We start from the raw sequence: 19,648 nt of genomic DNA, 5'->3' as shown, positions 1-19,648 counted from the left end.
TTTAGTTTAGTGGTCTTGAATTTTATTTTATTTTCAGAATTATTGGTGCAAGATCAAGTTAATTCCGAATTTTTGATGCATCAACAAGCTTCGGCCAGCTCACTCAGTGCCGTTGTGCTGCTCTCTTGTGCCAGAAACCCAGCAATTGCGCTGGTCATTGCTCGCTGGCTTTTCCCCGGCAACGGCGCCAAAAACTTGATAGATTAAAAAGTGATACCGCAAGTGCACGGTGTCTGTTGTTAGCAGATACTTAGAAAATACGGGTCGATCCCACAGGGAGACAAGTTCTATTAGTTTTTGCCCAATTATACGAACTATTTCAATAACGAAAGTTGAGTTGAGTATTAACTACTAAAGCTAAAACAATAATAAAAATGCGTAATTTATCAATGAATTAAAGGTCTAGGGCGTCTGTTCGGTTCACCATGCTTATACCAATCCAAGAACATAAATCAATTCGGAAATGAATAAACTAAGCCGAGTGATTAAAGTACATGCTAAGCCTACGGTCGGGTCTTAACACTTTCAATTCAACATATGCAGTACGGTCGCTAACATAATCAGAATTGCCAATTGCACTAAGCCTCTAAAAATACGATCTTTCGATTCTAATTCCTATTAGCTAGATAATCAATTCATGAAATTGGCCGATAACATGAATCAACAATTAAAACAAATCAATCGGAATACTCAAGCAATAATCTATAAATTAACAAACTTTATGCATAATAATCATGGTATAAACATGGTTTCCCTTACTTAGCCCTAGAATACGACTACTCGCTCATAATTGAATTAACAAACATGATAGAAATAATAAACATGAATTTCATAATCAAAGGAAAATTTAAACTAAGGAACGAAAACAATAAGAAAGAATAAAAGCAAAAGAAATTATTGAATTACCTCTAGATTGATGAATTGAAAATTGAAAGCTAGGGTTCAACAATGGAAAAAGGGAAGAATAGAAAACCAAAACTGGCGTTCAAGTGTTCTCCGAATTGAAAAACGTAAAAGAAAATAAAAGCATAAGGGAATACATTAATTCCCTTGAGGTATTTTAGTGTTTCCTAAATTCTAAACAAAAAAGGAAAATAACAATTACATAGGCTATGATTTAATTGGACGATCACCAAGATGAAAGCATGAACCCGTGTGTGGAAGTAGTTGGGCGGAGAAACCAGCGGGCCCGCTGGTGGGTCGCTGGTTTTCGCGCCCAAGGGGAAGATTGGGCCATCGTTTTGGGCTTCGGGCGAATCGGATAGTCGAGCCATCTTGTTTATGTCATAACTATTGTTCTACAATGCCTATAAGGACGTGTGACCTGTCGTTGGAAAGCTCTTGAAGTCTACTTTCTAGGCCAATAAAAATCGCCTCATTCCGACATGTAGAACTTGAGATATCATCAAAAGATTGAACGCTTGTCCGTTTTGATGCTTAGAAAAATAGCGTTTAGCTTCGTTATTGACTCAAAATTATCCCTAGAGATATGCAATGATCCTCGAGTCAACATTCCATCCGTTCATCATCCAAATCAACTCATAACACTCCGAAAGCATCCAAATGACCGTAAAATCACCTGAAACATTAAGAAAACACAAACGGGGCGTAATAGAGTACGACAACGATAACTTATGCAAATGTGATCCTAAATGCAACTAAAATGATACAAATGCCTAATAATGCAACCTAAATGCGCCTAAAATACCCTATACAAATATGACTCATCACCTAAAAGTGCCGAAATTATTAGTACCTTAAGGGCGATTCTAGTTGGTCAATCTTAAGGCGGATCCGGACGTGCTGTGGACTATCTACGGAGGGACGACACTTGGAGTCCTAAAGACTTGTTCTTGTTCGGTTCGGGCGCAGCTAGGGAAGGCACGCAACAAAGAGTATGCTTCTAAACTATGCTATATGATTATGTGTAAATAATATGTATTCCTGGCTTAATGGTTGTTTTCGCATGATTTATGAATTGTCATATGTATCATAACCTAACAGTGGTATCAGAGCCTCTTATTATTTTCATAATCTAAATTGCATGAACATGATTAAATATTACAAATTTGCAAGAATTAAAAGGGGTGATTAATTTTCGTAATTGTTAATTAATTGCAAATTGCGTTTATTTAATTATGCGTACGCAGTTTTTCGGCAGTTTCTTCGTTACTCATCCAAATTGAGTGATTTTTGTGTCAATTCCGCATGTAAAAGGCATTCTAAAATTTTGACAAAAACAATCTTTTTCGGCCGAACCCAGAATTCTCAAATTCGAAGCCTAACTATGACTTTTCGAAGGTTTTAGTTTTTCGAATGCAAAATTTCGTAAATTTAAGATGTTAAATTAAATATTTGCGATTCTTGTTGGTAAATCTTGAATTTTTGATTGACCTACAGTATATGTTTAACAAGTTTGAATGCCTAGCCTTGTTAATTATGCAATCTAATTTGTAATTATGATTAATTTATTGAAAATTAGAATAATTTAGAATTAATTTGATTTTCATAATTAATTATAATTTAATTAGATACCTATGATTAAAAACCACCGTAAAAATTGTAAATTTATGATAAATTTTTAAATTTTTATGACCTAGACTTGAATCCATGTTAATCGGAAATCAATTGAATAATAAATTTTCGATTTTTCGCCCTAAAATTATGAAATTAATATTATTTATTAATTTGTCATTAATTTTAAGTATAAATTTTTTTTAAATTTTATGCGATTTGTTCATATAACTGTTAGGTTATGATTCATATGACAGTTCATAAATCATGCGGAAAAACCATAAAGCCAGGAAACATATTATTTACACATAATCATTTAGCATAGTTTAGATGCATACTCTTTGTTGCGTGCCTTCCCTAGCTGCGCCCGAACCGAACAAGAACAAGTCTTTAGGACTCCAAGTGTCGTCCCTCCGTAGATAGTCCACAGCACGTCCGGATCCGCCTTAAGATTGACCAACTAGAATCGCCCTTAAGGTTCTAATATTTTCGGTTAGGTAGGCAAGAATATTGGCTGATTTTTTCTGCTTAAAAATCTTAGTTTTGAATACTTAAAACTTGTGTATAAATTATGACCCCTAGGCCTTTATTTATAGAGTTATGGAAAAGGAATCGTAATCCTAGTAGGATACGAATTAATTGAAATTAGAATCCTACATGAATTCTATTTAATTAATTTATCCAATTAGGAATAGAAATTTAATCATACACTAACACTTGTAGATTTAGGAATCACGCATGAGCACAAACTCACACACACACGGCAGCCACAAGGGCTGCCCATGCGCGTGCGAGCAGCAGCCCACGCAGCGCGGCCCACGCATCCGTGGCCTTGGCGCGCGCTGGGCCTGCCTTGCGGTAGGCCTGGGCGCTGCCTTGGCTGGGCTTGTGGCGCGCGTGCTTGCTGGGTGATGGCCCGGCTTCGTGCTGGGCCTTCGTCCGGCAGGCCTCGTCCGATGCTAATTCGTACGATACGCTTCCGACTAAATTTCTAGTTCCGGAATTTATTTCCGAACAATATTTAATATTTCCGATTCCGGAATTAATTTCCGTTTCGAACAAATATTTAATATTTCCGTTTCCGGAATTATTTTCCGATTCCGGTAATATTTCCAATTCTGACAATATTTCCGTTTCCGGCAATATTTCCGATTCTGGTAATATTTCCATTTCCAATAATATTTTCCGATACGTACCATGTTTCCGTTTCCGGCAACATCTACGACTTGGATAATATTCATATTTCCGATACGATCCATATTTCCGTTTCCGGCAATATCATCGTTTCCGGAGTATTCATTTCTTGCCTGTGACGATCTTAGCTCCCACTGAAACCAAGATCCGTCGGTTCCGAATATTCATAGATGGAGTATTTAATGCCATTAAATACTTGATCCGTTTACGTACTATTTGTGTGACCCTACGGGTTCAGTCAAGAGTAAGCTGTGGATTAATATCATTAATTCCACTTGAACTGAAGCGGCCTCTAGCTAGGCATTCAGCTCACTTGATCTCACTGAATTATTAACTTGTTAATTAATACTGAACCGCATTTATTAGACTTAACATAGAATGCATACTTGGACCAAGGGCATTATTTCCTTCAATAACTTGCACGTACAAAGCAATGGACGCTACGTGTTACCCTTAAGGGGTGTTGTATAGTGCGGGCATGTGACGACGAGCAAGGGAGCTCGTCGCCCATGCGGCACGAATGCAATGAGCAAGGGCATGGTGCACGAGCACAAGGCAGCAGCCCTGCCTTGTGTCGTGGGCTATGAGCAATGGACGAATGGGCATGGGCGAAGGCAAGGCACGGCAGTCGCGTGTGGGCAGCAAGGGAGCTGCGCCACAACGCGCACTGCCTCGCGCGCAACGAGCGCAAGCTCGCGTGCCACGAGTGCTGTGCCCAGCGTCGATGCCGCGCGCAGCGAGCGCTGGCTCGCACCAATCGAGCGCTAGCGAGCGCGCACAGCATGCGCTGGCGAGCGCGCGAAGCGAGCGCTGGCCCGCGTGCAGCGACCGCTGGCGAGCGAACGCAGCGAGCGATGGCTCGCGTGCATCGAGCGCTGGCGCGCGCGCAGCGGGCACAAGCTCGCGTGCATCGAGCGCTGGCGCGCGCGCAGCGAGCACCAGCTCGCGCGATGGTTTGTGAAGGGTAGAAGCAGCAGCTATGCGACGCAGCGCATGGGCTGCGCGCACATGGCCAGCGATGGCTGTGTGCGTGTGGCCCATGGGCGTGCGATGCGTGAGGTGTTTGCGTTGCGATTAGATCGTTTTGAAATTTTAATTTGAAATTTTCAGTTTACCTAATTTTAATTAATTTTAAAATTAATAATTTAAATTATTTTCTTGGATTTTAATTTTAAATATTATAATTATAATAAATTTTATTTATTCTAATTATTTTACTAAAATTAAAATCATGAATTAATTTAAATACGACTGAAATTAAATTAAATTTTTTGGATTCAATTATAAATTTATATATGAGCATTAAATTTTAGGAAAATTTGGTAATATTAATTTAATTCAACTGAAAAATAAATTAAATAAATGGATTCAATTATAATTTTATATGAGCTTTAAATTTTAATTAAATTTGTATGTTTCCGGTTAGACTAGAAATACATTTTTATGTTTAAAATTAGTAAAGCATATGAATTTATTGGTTTAAGTGGGAGCTCTTTTAGTCATAAACTCTTGATTAGGTCAACAAATCCTTAAGGTTAAAACAACTTGATTAGAATTAATAAGGACTGAATAATTGGTAGATTATTGGTGCCCTTGATTAATTGCTGCAAATGTTTACGTGATGCATAATGTGTTTTACTAACCAACTATGTGGGCCATTCATGATAATGAATGGGTGAATGGTATATATTGTATATGTACTGTTTTGCAGGTTATGAAGTGACTAGTATGGCCCAAATAGGATAGAAAATATGGTCTGCGTACCATTAATTTGAATGTAATTGGTCTAAAGTACCAAAGTCGTTTTTCAATTCAAATATGGTCTGCGTACCATCAAATAGTTGTAATTAGTTTTAATTATAGCTTATCCTATTTGAAGAAAATGGTGCCTCCCACGGAGATTTTCGAGACGGACTTTGAAGTTGAAGCTTCAAGATGAAGTCGGGCCATACTAGATCACATTTATCTTATGCATGCTTTAAGTTATTTATTGCTTTAAATATGTCTTAATTATGCATGAGATTGTGGCTTGATTATGTTGCATGATTAAGGATTTTAGTTCACTTAAAATCTAACCAACATAGTAAGAGCCTTAAGTTCCAAACTTAAAAATTGAGTTAAAAGGTGTCATGCCAAAATATACACTTGCTTGGATATCCTTTACATCAATCTAGTAATAGTTTTCGCTCAGCGAGGTGTTTCTTATTGGTCCTAAAGGGGCAAGGTACACAAATAATTGTGAGTACATGTTAGTTTTGGTGAAACTCAACGATATAAGTAAGGAGTCCTTTTATGTCGTGGCAAAATCGATAGGTTTACCTAATAAGTTCTTAGACGTACCTATCAACCAAGAATAGTTTCTAGACTATTAGCAAAAGGTTTTTGCTTACCTAAAATGTTTTAGGATTGAGTCGACAAACTGTGCTTAATTCTTCAATGATTTTAGGGTCTTGGAATCATTTTATTCACACCTGCCGGAACAATAAATTCGAATAAAATGCTAATAACTTGTTTAAATTGCATGAGTGCTTTCATTTTCAAGTTATTATTCATGATAAATGTTTAGACTTTGCATGCTTCAATGTATGTTTTAATTATTGTTTATAATTAAATATCTTGCACTGCAGTAAATCCTTTTAGAAAGGTAACAGTAAATTTCCTCGATTGGTAGTGAATCCAAGAACGATTCACGGAAATGAGAGAAAATGAGCAATTTAAAATGTACGTTTCTTATAGCGACTTTTATGGTTGTTTTCGAATATCAAAATCGAATGGCAAACCAATTGGTGCTTGTGAATTCAAAATACAATGTAGTTTTGAGATCATAAATCATTGAGTTTAAACGCTCAGCTTTACCAATGGTTAGCAACCTAAAATCTTTTTTCCATTTAATTCTCGAATGAGTCTAGTCCCTAGACATTCGAATAGATCGATGAAGCTTCTGGTAAGATCATCTAGTTGAAACAAAATGTTCAACATAAATTAAAATGGTAAAGAACCTTGTTGGTGACATTGGACATGTCTAACAAAGTATAAAAGTCAACACTATTGAATTCAATTCTTAAGACTACAAGAAAGGGTACAAGAAATAGGAAAACAAAGGATCAAATGAAAGGAATTTACAATTCCGTTTCTACCTAAAAGTTAATGTTTAAAGAAAAGTGACCTAGCAATCAAACTTCCTTGGTATCATATACCGCTTGGGGTTCTTACTTCGGTAATAACTCAAACAATGGAAGCTAGGCTACACTAATGACCTACAAGTGGGAAATGAAGCATGGCAATGCTACATTAGTTGTAGGGTCATCTAGTTTGTTTTAAGTCCTTTCAAGGCTGGAACTAAATGGCTATTTTGTTCCATAGTCAGCATACCTAAATTTCTGCTTCAAACACAGAAAGACTCACATTCAGAAGAACAAAAACAATGTTTGTTTGTTTGTTTATTTGAATAAAATGGTCATTTACGGGATGAGTCAATATGCTTGATTAAAACAAACAACTCTTTAACAATAAAACTTTACTAGGTTCAAATCAAACCCTTGATTTGAGATCCATTAATCTTTAGCATTGTTGCTTAGACCATATCAACAAGTTAAAATTCACAAACTCTATTTTAATAGACTTTTGAAAGTTGGTTGATTTCTAGATCAACTTAAGACAAGCTAGTCTTACTTGTTGAAAGTAACAAAGAATATGAACTATTGTTAGAACGCCTAGACGATAGAGTTCAAAGCTAAAGAAAGGTTTTATGACTTTATTATTTCACATGGATTTGAGTGAATATAGGTTTATTTACTCAAATGTGATATAAGTTGAATCTGTTTGGCTAGTTCAAAGATTCAGAAGTATAAAATCCACTTGGCAAGAAATCATAAAGATCTAGGTTAGATCATGTTGATGATTACTTGGGGCCAAATATGATCATCAATGATTGTGTTTAAGGACTTTAGAAGTGGCTTTTAAAGAATAGACATCTCTTAGAAGACTTTACAAGTGCTTCAAGGAGAATAGAATATTCAAAGGACTCTCAAAGTGCCTGTTGATATTCTATTGTTTAATGTTCTATACCCAAGTAGGCATAGAGTTCAAGTCACCGGAACTATGAGATTCTTCTATTAGATAGTAAAGAAACATAGAGTTCTGGTCAATGAAACTATGAGATTCTTCTATTAGATAGTGAAGAAACCTACAACTTGCAGTCAAACTATTATCATGTAGATTAATGAGTTTGTGACTTGTAAGAAAGCTATGGCGAAACCTAGATTCCCTAAAATGGTTAGAGGCCATATACAGACTCAAATGTTTTAAATGGTTAGAGGCCATAAAACATACTCAATGTTTTGATGACAAAATTGAAATTTTGTTGATTTGCAGGAATAGTTTCACACCTATTGGTTGCAAGTTTGTTTTAAAGATAGAAACCATCAAACATGAAATTGTGTTCACACACAAAGCTAGATTAGTTGCTAAAGGTTACAAGCACATTCACGGCGTGGATTGTGTTGAAACCTCATGCATAATCGTAATGCTCAAGTCTATAAATCAAGCAATGATTGCATATTGGTACATATAGCAATTGGATGACAAAACCTATTCCTCAATCAAATGTTGGAATAAAATATGTACATGGTATGTCATAGGATTTGTGGATCCAAATAAATGCTTGAAAAGGAAAGCTAGCTTATAAAATCTAAGTACAGATTTAAGCAAGCAATTGGAAATTGGAACTGTATTTTAAGTGAAGCTAATAAGCATTTTAGTTTCATAAAATATACATGATTCTTATAGATATATAAGAAGTTTAGTGGGAGTACATAAAAACTTATTTGGTCCTATGTGTATCACACACATATCTCTCTATTGTGAAATAACATTCAAATGCTAATGACTTAGATTTGAAATTATTCATCAATGATGGACCATGGCGAAACTTAGTACATACTGGGTATTAAGATCTATTTACAAAGATCTTATGATATTGTTTTGGATTAAGTAATGGTATTTACTAAATCAAACACGAAAGACTTCATTGGAGATATTCGACCCATATGAATAAATCTAAGTAAAGGATGTTTGAACTATGTATAAGCATTTACTAAGTTAAACATCAAAGAATCTAAGTAAGATTCTTAAACCTATATTATATGTCAAAGAATTTAGCTGGATTTAGTATCTACTGAAACTAGATGAGCTAAAGTTACATGAATAGAATTCAATTGGGAATTATTCTGCAAAAGAATTTATCATGTATGATATAATATGAGGATCGCCAAAAACGTATCGTATGACTTTAGCCATGACGAACATATACCAATCTCTATTGATCTAAGTAAAGATCAACTAGATCGAGATCAAGAATACTTATGGTACTTGAAAAGGTACATAGGAATAGTTCTTGATTCAAGGAAATAAAGATATGCTAAATATTGATGCTACACGTTTATGGAACAGGGGATGCCCCGATTACTATATTAATAAAATTCACATTTACTTATATATATATATATATATATATATATATATATATATATATATATGTATATATATATATATATATATATATATATATATTGTAATAATGGAAAAAAACATGTAATAGCTTTGTGTGGTAAAAGTTTTATTGTTTAGATTCGAGGTTAGGGGTTCAAACCTTACGCCAACTATGTTTGACAATTTTTTTTTATGTATATGAAGATTACATGGAGCGAACTGAAGGAAATAATGCCCTTGGTCCAAGTATGCATTCAATGTTAAGTCTAATAAATGCGGTTCAGTATTAATTAACAAGTTAATAATTCAGTGAGATCAAGTGTGCTGAATGCCTAGCTAGAGGCCGCTTCAGTTCAAGTGGAATTAATGATATTAATCCACAGCTTACTCTTGACTGAACCCGTAGGGTCACACAAATAGTACGTAAACGGATCAAGTATTTAATGGCATTAAATACTCCATCTATGAATATTCGGAATCGACGGATCTTGGTTCCAGTGGGAGCTGAGATCGTCAAAGGTAAGCAAATGAATACTCCGGAAACGATGATATTGCCGGAAACAGAAATATGGATCGTATCGGAAATATAAATATTATCCAAGTCGTAGATGTTGCCGGAAACGGAAACTTGGTACGTATCGGAAAATATTATCGGAAATAGAAATATTGCCGGAATCGGAAATATTGCCGGAAACGGAAATATTGTCAGAATCAGAAATATTATCGGAATCGGAAAATAATTCCGGAAACGGAAATATTAAATATTTGTTCGAAACGGAAATTAATTCCGGAATCGGAAATATTAAATATTGTTCGTATCGGAAATGAATTCCGGAATCGAGAATTTAATCGGAAGCGCATCGTACGAATTAGCATCGGACGAGGCTTGCCAGACGAAGGCCCAACACGAAGCCGGGCCATCGCCCAGCAAGCCAAGCGCAACAACCACACGCCAAGCATGCGACCAGGCCCAGCGCAAAAGCCAGGCCCAGCCGAAGCTTGGGCGCGCGCGCGGGGCTGCGACGAGTGGGCTGGCGCTGTGCGTGGGCCGCAAGGCCTGCGTGCGGTGCTAGTGTATTACTCGAAGTGTGTTACTCGAATCCTAAAGCGTATAGAATTCGTTTAATGATTAAATTCCTAATCCTAAAAGATAAATTAATTAAACAAGAGTTCCACTAGGAAGCCCTTCTAAAGTCTTCCTGAAGCTCTTCCAAAGGCTTCTAAGTGCGGAGCTTTTCCAAAGACTCCTAAGTATCCTACATTTGTTTGTTGCTTGACTCGAAGTTCATTCGAGGTCATTTTTCTCCTACTTGCCTTTTTGGAAATATAATGGTTTCCTAAAAGACATTATCTTAAGCAACAACCATATGTTCTCAGATTTGTGGTAGAATCAATACCTTTTGTTTCTATGAGTCGCTCATAAAGAAACATATATCTATCCTTGAGTTTGTTTGATGTAAACACTAACTCCCACTGGGTTTGACAACCCTAGATATATATGTACTGAAAAGATGTACTGAACCGAAGTTCAATCCTTATGACATCTTATCCTTAGCTTTGACAAGTTTGTTTAGTGTGATAGTCACTTGACAGTGTCATTTAGAAACTATATAGGAAAGTAGTCGTGATTATCGTTAATCGAATAGATTTCGATTTCTCCATTTGGACATACCATATTCTTATGGAGCTTCGATTGTCATAATGCCATATAAACAATCTACATAATCTTTCTTGTCTCATGCAAACATCACCCTGACCCAGCCTAGATGTTCCAAAATTCTTGCCAAGTTGATTTTATACCCTTTGTGAATTGTATTGAAGCATTTCACATATATATTTCACGTTGAGTAAATATAGCCATATTTTCTCAGATTCTTGTGAAATAGGTAAGTCATAAACTCCATCTTTGCCCCATGAACTTCATTGTCTAGAAACTTCTAACAATAGTCCATTTCTATGTCATGTTCAACAAGCAAGACCCATGTGTCTTAAATTAACCAACTTCCAGAAATCCATGCCATGGAATCAGTGAATGTTGACTTGTTGATATGGTCGTATGACATTGCCAAAGATATGTGGAACACAAATCAAATGATTGATTTGTACCTTCTGAAGTTTGAGTGTGAAGAGATTCGTTTGTTTATTAATCAATCATATGACTCAACCCTTAAATGACCATTTCATTCAAATAAACACTCAACGAATGTTTTTGTTTACTTTGAATGTGAGTCTTTCCGTTGTCCAAACAGAAATTGATTATGATGATTAATGGAACATATTACCATTAAGTTCCATCCTTTAGAAGGACTTTAAAACAAACATGATGACCATAAAATTAATGTAGCACAACTTTGCTTCATTTCCCACTTGTAGGTCAACAACCAGACTTAGCTCCTGGAATTTGAGTTCTTAACAAGAGTTAGAACCTCAAGCGGTAATCTAATACCATAGGAGTTTATTTGCTAAGTCGTTTCTCTTTAACACAAACTTTTAGGCAGAAATTGAATATTGAATTCATTTCTTTTGTTCCCCTTTCCTATCCTTTCTAGCACGTTTTCTTATAGTCCTAAAGATTTTACTCTTTGCTTGATCTTTTTGCTTTGTTATGCGTACAAAGTCCCTTTCTTTTATTCACTTTGAATGACAACATCCAATGAGTCTAATTCATCATCGAATCAAAAGAAAATTGGTTGTTAACCATTGGTTATACATGAGTCTTTAACTCAATACTTTATTATTCCAAAACTACCCAGTATTCTGAATATATGAGGTCCAATTGGTCTACCATTCAAATTCTAGTTTGAAAACAACCATGAAGATCACTATAAGAAAATAGCATTCAAGATATGCTCTCACTCTCCTTTTCTTTGAGAATCGCTCTCAAAAATAGTTACCAATCGATCGAGGAAATATCGCAGTTCTATTGTCCGAACGCAATAAGGTTGAAGATTTACTATTGTACAAAATGAACTAGCATAGAAAAACATTTATCATACTTTAATAACTTGAAATAAAAGCATTCACACAATCATCAAAGCTATTAAACATTTCATTCATGCAAAAAGCAAAAACATGGTCCAAAAAGAATGAAACGATTCCAAGACCCCAAAAGTCCTAAATCCTTAAGCAGCTTTAGCATGTCTTAAGTAGTTTAAGGTTTTAGGTAAGCAAAACCTATTGCAAGTAATCTCCAAATTACTCTTGGTTAATAAATTAATACCATAATTTATCCCATTTCCACAACATAATGCCATTGTTGTTTGAGTTGAAACCACAATCAACGTGGTCCTTTAGGACGCCTTACCACCTAAGTCAACTAAAATAGCACCTCGCTTTAGCGTAAACCTACTACCTTTAGATCCTTAGATTTTTGTAAGTGCTTGATTTGGAAGGCAATTTTTAAACTCAATATTACTTTGGATCTAGTTGTTTCTATGTTGGTTCGATTATTTAGTGAACTTAATCTAATCGAGTCATACGAAACAACCTATTCATGCAAAGCATACATACATTCATACATTCAAGCATAATATATATATCATAGTGCATAAATAAATGGTGATCTAGTATGGCCCAAAACCTCTTGTCTTGAAGCATCCAATCTTCATCACCTCCTTGTTAGCTTGGCATCATCTTGAATCTTCGTTCAAATGCTAACTTAAAGTTCTAAACTTAGAATTACTTGAAAATCCTAAAATTACATCAAAATTTCCATGGTACTCAGACCATATTTAAAACTTTACATTCAAAGATAGAACGGTACGCAGACCGTATTTAACTATCCTAAATGGCCATACTAGTCACTTGGAGTACCTGCATTACATAAAATATATATTCTATGCACTCACCCAATCGTGTGCTAAAACGAATGGCCCATGTAAATATGCAAGTATTTACGTGAATTAATTAAAATTCACGTTCACATAAACGTCCTAAAAGATTAATCAATTTCCAAATTATTAATCCTTATACTTTATTCTAATTAAATCGAATTTAATTAAAATAATGCGACCTACGAAAAGTAACTAAAACTAATTATTTCATTTCAATTTCATTTAGTGGCTCCCACTCAAACCAATAATTATTCCGGATAATTAATTATGAAATATTAAAGTAAAACTCGCGGCCCGGCCCAAGCAAATAAAATATTAAATTAAATATCCCGTTAGCCCAAATTAATGCAAACATGCGAAGCCCAACGAATTAAACAATTTTTCAACAAAAAAGGTTCAAGTGCATAGTTGGGCTAGGCTTGCGCCCAACCCATTGCCCTTGCGTGTGGCCTACGAGGCGCACGAGCAAGCTCGCACACCCCGCAGCCTGGCGCGCGCGCGTGCCCATAGCTCGTCGCTGCGCTGCGCGCTCGTCGTCGTGCATCGCTGCGCTGGACGTCGCATGGCCTTGGGCCTTGCTTCGTCGCAGCACCCGCAAGCCAATGCTTTCCCTTTCCTCGCGCAGCGCGCACGAGGCACGCAGCACGTACGCTTGCTGCTGTCCATGTCGCTGCGGCTCGGCTCTCGTGCAGCAGCCCGTATGGCTCGTCGAGCCATACGTCCACCACACATCGTGTTCGTGCCTTTGGTTCGTGCCTACGGACCAACTCAATTAAAATAAATTTAATTTCACGAACTTGCATTAATATTATTTTTCAAAAAGTTGCGATTTTTTTATTTTCGAAAAACAACGATTTTTAACGATTTAATAAACTTTAACGACAATCCAATTTCGTAATATATTAAATCAAAGGCTAACATTATTCAAATTTTTTTAAGAACGAACGAATCAACTTGAAAATTTTGAAATTTTAAATAATAAAATCCAAAACTTTAAATCGTTCATTAACATTTTAATAATTAGGTTTAACTGCGATTACAATTAACGAAACCTTTCAAAGTTTTAATCCAATAATTTTTAAAATTAGACACTGACCCATGAAATTATATCCCCTTTCCCGATTAACCGAATTATTAAACCAAAATTAATTAAAATTCAATTAGGGTTCCAAATTTTACGAATTGGGGAAAGGCAAAATTAGGGTTTATAATTATCGGAAAAATCTGAAATTTTTACCATAGATCAATAATATACCCAGAAACATTGTGTCAAAATTTTAAGCAATTATGAGTAGTTTAGGTTGATCTTTTAATTGAATTACTTTTCGACACTTTTGATTTTTATTAAAAAATTAACAAAAACGCCCAAAAAACGACACTTCGAGGCCTGTTTTTGCAATTCCGTTCTAATGAGTTGATCTTAGAAAATGTTTTTCAATGTGATTAGGGTTTTAAAATTCGAAAAAACAAACATTTTTTATTTTGGAACAGCTTATTACGCAAATCATCCAATAATTCGTAAAAATTCCGAAAATTCAACAAAAAATACAAAATTTTCGACAGATGCAAAAAAAAATCATGCTAAAATATGCTTTGAATACATAAGTCTCATGATACCACTGTACGGGAATACAGTTAAACATAATAACATGTGCGGAAATAATCCCCAAAGCCAGGAAGCATGTATAAAGCACAGATTAAGCATACTTACGTTTGAAGCGTGTTTTCCACAAATTTTCAACGAACACGAACTTAGAACTCCAATTGTTGTTCCTCTACTTGGTTCACCGACACGATCAGATTCGTCTTGATAATCATAGCTTAGACAATCATTCAAGAGTTTGTGCTTTTGGGAAGAATACATCCATGGAGGCAAAGAGAGAATTAGGGTTTCTCTTTTCTCCTAGGGTTGTGTGTAGTCTGAATTGCATTGTGTTAGAAAAAGGGTTAGAAGGTTATTATCATAACCTTACTAACCGACCAAGCCACAAGGGCAAGGCCGGCCAGCAAGCCCGCGCAAGAGCACACACGAGCACAGCGCGCTGGGCCGGGCCGCGCATGTTGTTGCTGTGTTGCTGCTTCGGCCCGCGCTCCCACACGCGCAGCTCGCTCGGCCATGGGCCAGCGCTATCGTGTTGTTGCGGCCTTGCTTGCATGCCCAGCGCGCCCATGGGCCTTGAGTGCCTCGTGCACTCGGCTCGTGGGCCGCTCTTCGTAGTCGCGACTTAATATCGTTCCGGATATTATTTATCGTTTCGTATACGACGAATCACCGTCGTACGATACAATTTATTCGTGTCGCCTAGCTTTCGAATATTCGAGATACGATATACGATTCCGATGCAAGGTCGTATCGTATAATACGTTTTCCAACTAATTCCCGAAAAGATATTAAATGAATTTCCGCTTCATTTAATCCGGTGATCTGTTACGTGTCATTGGTGTGACCTTGTAGGTTTAGTCAAGAGTAAGCTGTGAGTTTAATATTCATTAGAACTCACTGATCGGAAGCATTGCTCCAGTTAGCTGTTCCGATCACTTGATCTCACTGATTAATTGTTCGCAATTAATATGAACCTTGGTATTAGAATTAATGCACCTTGGGTGAAGGACATATTTTCTTCAAGAAGCAATACGCAACAGAACAATAGTTTTCAGGGGCTTTGCGAGCACACTTTGTAACTCGACCGCATAGCATTCCAGTAGTTGTTGTCTTTTGTTATGCGAACGCATGGACTGCTGTCCGAGCACACAACATTGCTTGTGCGAGCACACAGACCCTTGTGCGTACACACGGCTACACGGAAATTGCTGATATAAAAGCAAAGTCGCAGCATTGTTTGAGTTAGTTTTAGAACGTAGAATTTCATAATTAGAATTAGCTTTAGATTTTAGAGAGAAGTTAGAGATTAGAGCTTAGATTAGAGGAAAGAATTAGGATTCTTAGCTTAAACTTTCAATTTCTTAGTAAATTCAAACATATATAAATTTTAGATTTTCTTCTCTTTAATTTGAGTTTAGTTCTTCAATTTTCTTGTTCTTCAATTTTGGTTCAATTTCAATAATTCAAGGTATAATTCTTACTCTTCTCTTTAATTTGTTCTTTCATTCTTTAATTTCTTCATTAATTTCGTTCAACCTTTGATTTAATTGTTGAATCTTAAAATTAGTTTCATATTTTGAATTTAGTTGATTTTTCCCTCAATTTTGATATTTGAATTTTCTGAATTTTGTTGATTCAATTAGTTTCATTGTTGCAATTAGTTTCATGATTAGGATTAGTTTTAGTTTAATCTTAGTCATAATCATGCCTATTGAATAGTTCATAGTCTAGAGATTTGGGTTGAAGCCTTGGATTAGAATTAGGGATTTTGGAGATAATTTTGTGATTGATTTTGTGATTAAATGGATTAATTGTTGTTTGATTCCATGTCTAGTTAGTTTAGGATTAGATAACCTAAATTTCTAGAATATTGGAGTGTTTGGCTTCGAATTGGCGCGAGAGCATGATTCGTTGCTTGCATTACTTTGGCTTGATTTTTCGTTCATAGTTTCCTCCTCGAGTCTTGATTGTAGCGAGAGCTAGATTAGGATTAGTTGAGCATGGCTCCTCGAAGACACAAATTGGCCATTGCATTCATTTATTAGTCATTGTATATCATGAGCATTTAGGATCTTCGGAACTCCCAATTCAACTTCCATTGCCAATTCCCGAAATCTCTAGAGTTTCTTTATTTGTTCATATTTCATAATCTTTGATTTCAATAGATTCATACATACATACTTACTTTTTCCATTCGAATTAGCTTTTTAACGCATTAGATTGAAAATTCAAATATATCCATTCTCTTGGGACGATCCCTTGCTTGCCACTATAATCCAATATAGTCGGTTAGTTTAGGAGTTAATAAATTTTGTTTGATTGAGCGGTATCCGTCAACGATCGGAAATCGGCTTATCAAAATGGCGCTGTTGCAGGGGAATGGCATCATTGTTTGATTTTTCATTCTAGTTCATTAGTCTAGTTCATTTTCTTTTCTTTCCATTTTCAAATAAAATCAAAAAAATGTCAAGAGTGTTCTCATTTCCTCAAGGTGTTCATGAACCATTTTGGATGTATTATAATAGAGTGAATGCGGTGATTGAATATCGTCGCACCCATGAAACTCTTAATGGTTTAACGGCATGGGACACTTGTAATATCATATATAATGGAGTTAATAGGGAAACATTTGAGATTCTTCAATCCAATTGTAATGGAGAGCTTCAAAACATGCATTGGAGAGATGCCACGCCTGTCTTTTCATGGTTTGCTAGAGTTTAATATTTTGACACTCATGCTTACTCTCACAATTTTTCGCATCCTTGCATGAATGTCAATGATTTTTCTCATGTTTCTAATGTTAATGCTCATGAGCTTGATGACAATCGTTCCCCCAATGTCGATTTTCAAAACTCCTTGCATTGTGAATTTTCAAAATCTTGTCCGGAATCTCCTAAAGCTCACATCGATGACATTGACCGAACCATTAATCAATTTATATGTTACAATTTTATTGATGATGATGATGATTATAGTTCATACTATGCTAAGGATGAAGATCGAATTAGTGAAGGGAACGATGTTGAAAAGGGTGAGGTGTTGAACTTTGAGGTTCTTCCTTTTTCTCCCACCACCCCTCCCTTGAGCGAAAGTGACCTTCACCCCATTGATGATAGCCCATTGGATTTTGAGAACGATTTGGTTCATTTTGGATGTGATAGTTCTATTGAGGATGTCATGGAGTGTGAAGCACCTAATTTGGTGGTTTTTGATGAATCCGAGAATATTAATGAAGTTGATGATGTGAATTTGATTGAAAGATCCGATCCTTTGTTGAGATTTCTTGTGCTCTTTGTGATGTGTGTGAAGTTGTTTGTGAATCTTTTGTTCCCACTCCCTTCCCTCATACCCCTTTCCGACTCAAGAAACTCGAACTTTATCCTTCATTTCCCATCTCTCTTCCTTATGTTCTCCGAGCCCCGCCACTTGAGGATTCTCCCCCCCCCATTCATCCCCATGTGCCCCATTTGACCAATCATGAGGAGATACGTTCTCTTGCCACCCAAAAACAGTTCGTTGAGGAGCATGAGCCCTCTCTTTTCCCTTTTTCTCTTTCTCCTTTTGATTCTTCTTCTTATTTTCTTATTTTTCCTTTTGATTTTTCTTACTCTTGGCACCCCTTCCCCCATAGGCATAGAGTTGCATTTTACTTTGTGCTTGCTCCTCATTCGACTCTTGCCTACTTGTTATTCTTGGATATGTTGGCCAATGCATTTGACAAACTATTGCGATCATTGTCGGGGTACTTACTAGAGGTAAAAGTTGTCAAGCTAATGACGTAAAAGGAGCGCTTCTCGGGAGGCAACCCGTGGGTTTTGGCCATTTGGCCCATGTATACTAATTTTTTTCTTGATTTTTGAGTTTTTTTCCTAAAGCTTTCTTGATGTGGAAATCTTTGCATCCACCTTTGCCATGTCCGGCTATTCTTATTGGTGAGCTCGTTCGTTATTACGGTTCTTTGCGGGACTTGCTCCCACGTTGTTTCCGGTAATATCATTCTAACTCACTTGCATTCTTTGGGATTGGGCATTATTCATGAGGGGCATTGGTTGGATGGGTAGTTGTTCCCCTCCTTGTTTCGTTTTAGGCCTCGAGGACATGGCCTAATTCAAGCTTGGGGGGATAGTTTATTGTTTGGTTGCTACTATGATCTCCATGTGATTGATTGCGTGATTTTGTGAATATTTTTGTGATTTTGTGCATATTTCTTGATTAGTTTCATTGATTTTCTTTTTCATTTTATTTCTTTTTCTTTTCATTAATTTTTTTTTTCATTTCTTTTTCTTTCTATTTTCCTATTCGATCTTAGTCAAGGCAAGTTTTTCTAGTTTTTAGGATTTATTCTTGATTCGGGCATAATAAAATTGGAACTTGTAGGTTAGAATGCTTTTATTCCTAATTGGTAGAGGTATGCACGGTTTTCAATGTCTTTGTTCGAGTCTAGGATTTGGGTGTAAAGGTAGTCGGTTAGAACTTTGGATAGCATGAGTCTTGAACCCTTGGTTTGTGGTAAGATGGTGTCGTTCTCTCTAGTGACTTGAAGTCGGAGAGGATAGTAATAGAGACCCATATGTCAGGATCTAGTTCTTTCTAGCCCAATTATCAAACACAAATATTGAGTGGCATGGATCCTTGCCATTGACTTTCTTATATCCCGAATTTGACTTTTTCCTTCCCTAGACCGCGAACGAACTACTTTAGGGGACGATAGAGGGATTTCTTTCAGCGACTATTTTTCTTTTTAGATTAGGAAATGATTTTTATTTTTCTCTCGTATTTTTGTTTGCATTTTCCCCCTCGCTAGCCATTTGAGCATTTTCCCTCCATTTCTTATAAGCTCATTACAAGCCGATTAGCCTTTGTTTTATTTTCACTCTTAGAAGGGATAGTGAAGCTTAGTCTTATTGTGATTTGTGGTTTTTATTGAATATGCTAAATGTTGAAAAATGATGGATGTTGGTTTGAAAGGAAAGCTTTGGGAAATTTGTTGTATATATTGAATAAAAGGCAAAAG

This window comes from Spinacia oleracea, chromosome 6 (assembly GCF_020520425.1).
Source record: "Spinacia oleracea cultivar Varoflay chromosome 6, BTI_SOV_V1, whole genome shotgun sequence".
In the NCBI taxonomy this organism is placed as follows: Eukaryota; Viridiplantae; Streptophyta; class Magnoliopsida; order Caryophyllales; family Amaranthaceae; genus Spinacia; species Spinacia oleracea.
Note: the sequence above shows the minus strand (reverse complement) of the source record.